Genomic DNA, 8605 nt, shown 5'->3' with positions numbered 1-8605 from the left:
AACAGGGTCCCTCTCCTCCTGCCCTGTCAGGGCAGAGGTGGAGCCATAGATGTGTCCAACAGTTTGTTTCATGTGGGCACCTGCAGTAGCCCAGAGAGGCTGGGGAAACACCACACCCCACTCCTATCCTATGGATGGTGGAGATAGAGCCACAGGTATCCAAAAATCTTTGGTCTGTGCAGGCCAAAAGTGCCCACAGTTGCCCAGAGAGCCTGAGAAAACACCACTCTCCTTCCTGCCCCATTGAGGGTGGGGGAGAGCAACAGTTTCCCAACAATCCAGTCATCTTGTTGCATCAGCTCGCCACACCAGCCCCTCATGTCAGCTTGCCATCTAGCTCATCTTTAGGAGGCACCAGGAACCAAACCCAGGACCTCCCATGTGGTAGGTGGGTGCCCAAGGACTTCAGCCACATCTGCTTCCCTGTTGTTTTGATGCAGAATTTTCTCCCTAGCTCCTATGATTTGTTTAAATTCTCTCCCTCACTTAGTGCCCCATTTTCCTTATATGTTTCAGTTCTGGGACCCAACCACCCCCTGTCTTACAGCAATTCAATTAATCTACCCTTATTTTTCTCTGTGAGGCTTTTCTACCTCAACTTTCTTTCCTGGGAGGCCAGATGGAGTCAATCCAGAAAGATGAGTCACTCCAGATAAATCCACTTTGCATTTAGGTAGTCCAGCTGACAGTAACTGGATGAGAGAATGCATCACTTGGCAGCTGCTTTTACCACAGTCTCTCTCTCCCTGCACCACCCCCCTTTTGTGTGCAGCACTCCTCGGCAGCTTGTGTTCCACCCTGGGTCTCTGCAGATTTGGGTCCCTGTGCCTGGATATGTGTAGGGTTCTAAATTGCTGCTGTGAATTCCTCTACAGTCTGTTTCTCCGGCAGGAGTAACCTGAGCTACTGCATTTGGGCAACTCTCAAGCTGTGTGGGACCAAGTGAGGGGGAGGAAAGAAGACCAGCCAGTCCAGGACAGAAGTTTTCCTGTCAGAGTCTCTCCAGGTTCTTGGCTATATTACATTAAAGAACTTAAGAACATGCCAATTTAGTGAGGTCAGTAATTTACTAAGGAAATGAGAGAAGAGAAGAGAAATGGGAGAAAATAAGATCACAGGTTCCTAGGTGTACTTGTGGGCTGGTTTAGGCAGAAGAGGGGGAAAAGGGACAATTTAGCCTCTGCACTTGCTTTTTGAACCATTAATTATTCTTCCCTTTGTTAATGTTTGGGGGAGGGGTCCCAGGTCTTTGCTGTTTTGACTGATTATCCCATCTACCAATTCCCCCCAGGGGGGCCTGATGATAAGGCCCTTTCAGAATATCCAGGACTTTTCCTCGACCCCTGACAAATCTTGTACCAAATGGGGGACCTTACGGGATTCTTCCAGCAGCATTCTTGTGGGGTCTTTCCCTTGGGATCTCCAGGTGGAATTCCATGGCCACATGTTTCACAGCCATGTTTTTCTACCAGGTTTTAGATTCATCTCCCCATTCCCTAAACTAGCCAGCTTCACCTTCTTACCAGATTATTTTTCTCTTTCCTCAATTCAGCATTTGTAGAGTCCTTCTTCCATCTCTACTGTCCTCCAGAGTTCTGAGCAAGTGGAATTTGTCCTTTTATTCACTCAGTCTCTGGGGAGGTTTTCTCAGGGGATGTCTTATATGTTGTCACATTGATAGTATCACTTGCTGCATAAAAATTTGGGGCTGGCAGTTTTTCTCTTTCAGTACATTAAATATGCCATATCACTGTCTTCTTTCCTCCATGGTTTCTGATGAGACGTTGGCGCTTAGTCTTATTGAGGATCCCTTGCTTGTGCTTTTCTCTTGCCACTTTCAGAATTCTCTCTTTATTTTTGGCATGTGACATTTTGATTAGTATGTATCTTGAAGAGGTCTATTGGGTTATCCTGTCTGGAGTTCAGTGCACTTCTTAGACATGTCATTTATGTTTTTCATAAGATTCGGGAAATTTTCAGCCATAATTTCTTCTGTGAAATTGGAATGATAAATGATTTTACTAACCACCTTGATTTGCTTCAACTTTCACTTTATCCAGGGAATTATAAAGAAGAAATGGAGGTTAACTGAAGCAGGCTAACATACATAATCCTGTGCTGATAAAAGCCCCAGCCTGGGAGAAAGAACTGCAGCAAAGAATTCAAGCTGACACCAGCAAAGTCTGCTGATCACCAAATGGCCAACATCACCAATGGCCACATCCCGGTTGCTAATTAGCAAACTAGAACACCCTGGGAAAACAGCCCCTGTAGCTTCCATAGTAACCATAAATCATGTCCCCTCTATCCCTCCCCATTCCCTTTGTTCCAAAAAGCCATATAAGCTGCTCCCCCACCTCATCCCTTGGAGCAGAAACCTCTTTCGGTTCTGCTTCTGCTTTAATGCAACGTTAGCTCAATAAACTTGCTCTGTACCATTTTTTTAGTCTATTTATTTTAACTTCAGCCCAACACTTCAAATATTTTTTCTACGCCTATTTCCTTCTCCTCTCCTTCTGGGACTTCCATAATGCATACGTTGGTATGCTTCATGTTGTCCCATGGGTCTCAGGCTTTGTTCACTTTTTAAAATTCTTTTCTCTATCTGCTCTTCTAACCATATGATTTTGATTGTCTTGCCTTGTAGATCACTGATCGTTTTTTTTTTCCTGCCTGTTCCCATCTGCTGTAGAATGTCTCCAGTGCATTTTCTTTTTTTTTTTTCAAAGATTTATTTTTTATTTATTTATTTCCCTTTCTCCTCCCTCTGCCCAGTTATCTGCTCTCTGTGTTCATTCGCTGTGTGTTCTTCTGTGTCCGCTTGGATTCTTGTCAGTGGCACCAGGAATCTGTGTCTCTTTTTGTTGCATCATCTTGCTGTGTCAGCTCCCCGTGTGTGTGGCGCCACTCCTGGGCAGGCTGCACTTTTTTCACGCAGGGTGGCTCTTCTTATGGGGTGCACTCCTTGTGTGTGGAGCTCCCCTACACAGGAGACACCCTGCGTGGCACAGCACTCCTTATGCACATCAGCACTATGCGTGGGTCAGCTCACCACACGGGGTCAGGAGGCCCTGGGTTTGAACCCTGGACCTCCCATGTGGTAAATGGATGCTCTATCAGTTGAGCCAAATCCGCTTCCTTCCCGTGTATTTTCAATTTCCATTATTGTGTTTTTCACTCCCATAAGTTCTGTTGTTCCTTTTTTTTTTAATGTTTTCCTTTTAATAAGGGTTTTTAATCAAAAGTGTAGGTTTGAAAATCTCTAGCTTGTTGTGAAAACCAGAAAGGCCAGGGAGCACCTCGTTTTGACCACCACCACATAAAGCTGTGGGTCACCTGTTTTCAAACTCTGCATTACCAATGGTGGAAATCAAACACACCCCTTTAAAATTAGAACCAACATTTAAAATGAGGAGGATGATGCAATGTCCTATTTTGTTTCAAGTAGAAAGGACAAGTTCTTAATACAGGAAAATAAAACACAAAATGTAAACAAATCTTTAGAAATCACTAAGTATATGTGTGTGTATATATATATATTTATATAATTAGGATTATCATCAATATTGAGAACTATTAAAAATAAGGTTGCCACCTTACCTTTCTTTTGGTACAAGGGTGTTATTTTTTCAAAGGGAACAACTAAAAATAAAAAGATTTTGCCCAGACTCTAGAATTTCTTACACCAATCCTGCTTCTGCTGTGCCACATCCCGACTGTCGTGCTGATTACCCAGAGTCCTGCCATCGACTCTTACTGGCAGGCGGCAGAGCAAGCTTTAATTCTGGTCGTCAAAATGACAGGCCAACAAAAGCACAGCTGAAAGAGAACCTGAATTCTTCCCCAGAAGAAAATACGCTGGCCACAGGGGCCTGCAACATCTTCCAAAGGCCCCTCGCCCCCTTTGGTGGTGGTGGTGTCAGCTGAACTCATATGTTTTGCCCGGAAGCAAGATGGCAATCTTAACTGAAGAGGAAAGCTAGATATTTGAAAATATCTTTAAAAAATCATTTTTTATATAAAGCAGCAAAAAACATATCTTCCTCTCTGCCGAAAGAAAAATGTTAACAAGGAAACACAGCGATGTAAATGGACTGTTCATTAACGTTTGCTCAACTGAATTTCCCAACAGGTTCAGGCTTCATCTCAGAGCGACTCCCTAACGTGATTAGTGCTGTCTGCAGAAGATGATTCTTTGGCATCTCCCGTCGCTCTTTTCCTCTCTTCCTGTTTTATTTTTATTTTTTTAATTTTTTATTTATTTATTTAATTCCCCTCCCCTCCCCCGGTTGTCTGTTCTTGGTGTCTATTTGCTGCGTCTTGTTTCTTTGTCTGCTTCTGTTGTCAGCAGCACGGGAAGTGTGGGCGGGCGCCATTCCTGGGCAGGCTGCACTTTCTTTCGCGCTGGGCGGCTCTCCTTACGGGGCGCACTCCTTGCGCGTGGGGCTCCCCTATGCGGGGGGCACCCCTGTGTGGCAGGGCACTCCTTGCGCGCATCAGCACTGCGCATGGGCCAGCTCCACACGTGTCAAGGAGGCCCGGGGTTTGAACCGCGGACCTCTCATGTGGTAGGTAGATGGATGCCCTAACCACAGGGCCAAGTCCATTTCCCTATTTTTATTTTTATTTTTATTTTTTGAAGATTTATTTTTTATTTCGTATCTCTCCCCTTCTTCACCTCCCCCCGCCAGCTGTCTGCTTTCTGTGTCCATTCGCTGTGTGTCCTTCTGTGACCGCTTCTGTCCTTATCAGCGGCACCGGGAATCTTTGTTTCTTTTTGTTGTGTCAGCTCTCTGTGTGTGTGGCGCCATTCTTGGGCAGGCTGCACTTTCTTTCACGCTGGGCGGCTCTCCTTATGGGGCGCACTCCTTGCGAGTGGGGGCTCCCCTACGCTGGGGACACCCCTGTGTGGCAGGGCACTCCTTGCGCGCATCAGCACTGTGCATGGGCCAGCTCCACACCGGTCAGGGAGGCCCGGGGTCTGAACCGCAGACCACCCGTGTGGTGGACAGGCGCCCTAACCACTGGGCCAAGTCCGCTTCCCTCTCTTCCTGTTTTAAATCCTCTTCTGACCTGGTCCCGTTGGGGACAGTGCATTCACCATATACGAGCCCGTTTTCTTTGGCCTCTGCCTAATTGCCAAGGCCTCCTGCACACCGGCCTCCTCCTCCAGGTTTCTCAGGACAAGAGGGAGGATCAAGTCCCACACGCTGCTCTCCAACAGCCCACGGTCACTCTCTTCATATCTGGCAAGGGGGGCCTTGTCCTCCATGTGTTTGCGGAAGTATTCCTGGTGACAGCTGCACTCTTGACTGCTTTTTCCAAAATCTCCTTTTCACCTAAGCACAATTTGATGGCCATGGTTGCACAGACAGAAAGGTCATGGTTTTTCCAGAAGGACTTATCCTCCTCAATAGTTGTTTCATATGTTTTTAAAAGAAGCGATGCTCTATCTTCAAGAAATGTCCCAAGTCCGACTTCATTGGTCCAGTTAACAGGAAATTCAGGGTTGCCCAGGTGAAGGTTCTACTGCTGGTGATTTCTCCTAACAAATGTTCTTCCAATTCTTCTTCGGTCATGCAGAATACTCGGAGGAGAGCCATGGGTTGGGCAGAGATGGGTGGCTCTGTCCAGTGCAATGCTAAGACGCTGGACGTAGGGAGGGGCGCCGGCCAAGACCTCGGCCTTCATGGCGTAGAACCGGTCCCTTTTACTCACGCCAAGCTTTATTTTCACTCTGTCATGTGAATTATTGTCCAAGAAAAAAACGTTGTGGATCACAATCTCTGCATTTGACCGAGTGCCATAAAAAAATGTACATCTGCTCCCCAGCCCCAAAGTCCTGCAGGGCCACACACTCAGAGCCGTTGTCTTCGAGGTGGTAGCCGGTGGTGATCAGTCCGTTGGTGTGATTACACAGGGCCCACTGAGGCATCAGCGCCAGGGTCACTAGGGACCCGCCTCCATGGGGTTCTGGTTTTGTCGCATCATAACTGAAGACACTGCCCAGCTGTAGTCCTCGTAAGGGAAAGAACCCTTCAAGGGCTGCTTGTTGGCACGAGGATGGGTCTGGATAACTTTATAGAAATAGGCATCCTGTCGAGCTGTGTTTTTATACTGGCCGAAGACATCATGAATAGCTCGTGTTGAATGACGATACCAAACTTCTTCTTCTTCGAAGTAGAGAGGAGTGTCGTATTCACTGGGGAGGCTCTGAACGTAGGGCTCCCAGAAAGAGTGAGGACTGGCTTGCTCACACAGCACATGAAGGGCCAGTGTGGTATTTCCCATGGCTTGAAGAATTCAGTCTTGAGAATATAAGGGCCCCAACACCGAATTGTTAGCAGATTCAACAGTCATTAGTAATTTTCGTGGAACCCATAAAAATAATTCTTCTGCCTTGCAATCTCGTGTTGCTCTCAAACCAAAGTCCTCTTCTTTTTCTTTCATTTCTTACCTATTTTTATTTTGCCAGTGCTGTGTACATACAAAAAGTATTCTCATTGCCCTAATAGATGCTGAAAGAGCAATACTAAATTATGATGAGAACAGAGCTGCTCTGAAGGTTGGAAAATAAACAAATAACTTGATTACCAATTTGGTTTCTTACAAACAGAGATGGCACATTATCTACAGTTTTAAAAGAGTTAAAGCCCTCTTCTTTGAAGTTAACCATTTCAAAACCCTCAACAGAAGCTCCATTTTCAGAGGCCCATTTCATTAGATTTGGAAAGTAATCTTTTGTCCTATTTTCTCAACTAGAGACGGGATCGGCACGTACTCCTCCCATGCTTTTCCTGGGCCAGGCACAGGACTACTGCATTTTTGCAACAGTTTACTAGTTAGGCTCGAGATTTCCTTCCGGGATACAGTTGCTGTAGCACCAGGGCCTGATTTCTGAGTTTTTACTCAACTCTTTTTACCCATTTTCTGACTGCCTGCGTCCCCCTGCGCACAGCAGCAGCACCACACTCCCGCCCGACCCACCGGCGGCCGCAACCAGGTCCCTGGCGGGGCGGCCTGACGCAAGAGGCGGGACAGGAGAGGCGGGACGGCAGTCTGACATGGCCCAGCCTGCCCCCAGAGCTTCTGTTGTTCCTTTTTAACCTTTCTAATTTTTCTTTTCGTTCACACATCATCCTCCTTATATCCTTTCATTCTACATCCAAATTTAGTTTATTTCTAGCCACATTTCCCTTTAACTCCTGGAATTGATTTAGATTTGACTAAACATCTTTGACTAGTTGAACAACTGTCTGTATTTCCTCTGAGGTGTTCATTTGTTCCCTTGACTGAGCCATCCCTTCCTGATTCTTTGTAGGACTTGAGATCTTTTGTCAACGTCTGCACACTTGACCGTTTTGACGTGCTGATTCTTAGAAGTCCGTTTCTCCCACCTAGGATGTTGGTGTAGACTGACTATGTTAAGGCTCTTCTTCAATGCTTGATCCAGTTTATAGTGACCCTTTAGAGCAGCCCGACTTTAACAGTTTGTTTTTTTTGTTTTTGTTTTTGTTTTTTTATTGACTTTGTAATAATATTACATTAAAAATATATATGTGAGGTCCCATTCAACCCCACCCCCCCGCCCCCCCCTCTCCCCCCCCAACAACACTCGTTCCCATCATCATGACACATCCATTGGATTTGGTAAGTACATCTTTGGGCACCTCTGCACCTCATAGACAATGGTTCACATCATGGCCCATACTCTCCTCCATTCCATCCAGTGGGCCCTGTGAGGATTTACAATGTCCGGTGATTACCTCTGAAGCACCATCCAGGGCAGTTCCATGTCCCAAAGATGCCTCCACCTCTCATCTCTTCCTGCCTTTCCCCATACCCATCGTCCATCATGTCCACTTTTCCCAATCCAATGCCACCTCTTCTATGTGGACATTGGATTGGTTGTGTCCATTGCACCTCTATGTCAAGAGGAGGCTCAGATTCCACATGGATGCTGGATGCAATCCTCCCATTTTCAGTTGTAATCACTCTAGGCTCCATGGTGTGGTGGTTGTCCTTCTTCAACTCCATCTTAGCTGAGTGTGGTAAGTCCAATAGATCAGATTGTAGGTGCTGGAGTCTGTTGAGGCTCAGGACCTGGCTATCACATTGTCAGTCCAGAGATTCAAATCCCCTAAATATATCTTAAACCCCAACATTAACTGCACCTCCAGCACATTAGCATGGAAGTCTTATGAAGGGAGATCCCATCTGAGTCCAGATTCATCACACATAAACACCATTTCCAAAGAGGGGCCATCTGCCCTGGTAGTTAACCCCATCGGCCATGACCATAACTCCCATGGGTCTCTTTAGCCCTCAAAGGAACCAATATCTGGGGGTTGTATCTGCTTTATCTGTCTCTCTGACTCTGCTCAGTTGTGCATGAGGGCAATCCTTCTGCCAGCCTCCAGACTCTTTTTTAGAAACTCGTAGCCATATAAACTCATTTCTCCTTTCCATTTCCCCCTTACTTTAGGTCAAACAGCATTTTAAAGTCATGGTATTTTATGTAGACATGGATATTCTGCTGATCTGCATTGAACCTTCCGTATAAGGTCATTTTCCAGTTGCATCATCAGTTGGTAGTTGATAGTGG

At 46.0% G+C, this 8605-nt stretch overlaps 1 pseudogene; it reads right to left on the bottom strand.

Annotated features, from left to right (window-relative positions):
- Positions 1-3921: 3921 nt before the first annotated feature.
- LOC131280746 (actin-histidine N-methyltransferase-like) lies at positions 3922-7509 on the bottom strand (annotated as a pseudogene).
- Between the last annotated feature and the right edge of the window lie 1096 nt (positions 7510-8605).

Source organism: Dasypus novemcinctus, chromosome 12 (genome assembly GCF_030445035.2).
Source record: "Dasypus novemcinctus isolate mDasNov1 chromosome 12, mDasNov1.1.hap2, whole genome shotgun sequence".
NCBI classification, from domain to species: Eukaryota; Metazoa; Chordata; class Mammalia; order Cingulata; family Dasypodidae; genus Dasypus; species Dasypus novemcinctus.
Note: the sequence above shows the minus strand (reverse complement) of the source record. Positions and strands in the feature narration are given on the sequence as shown.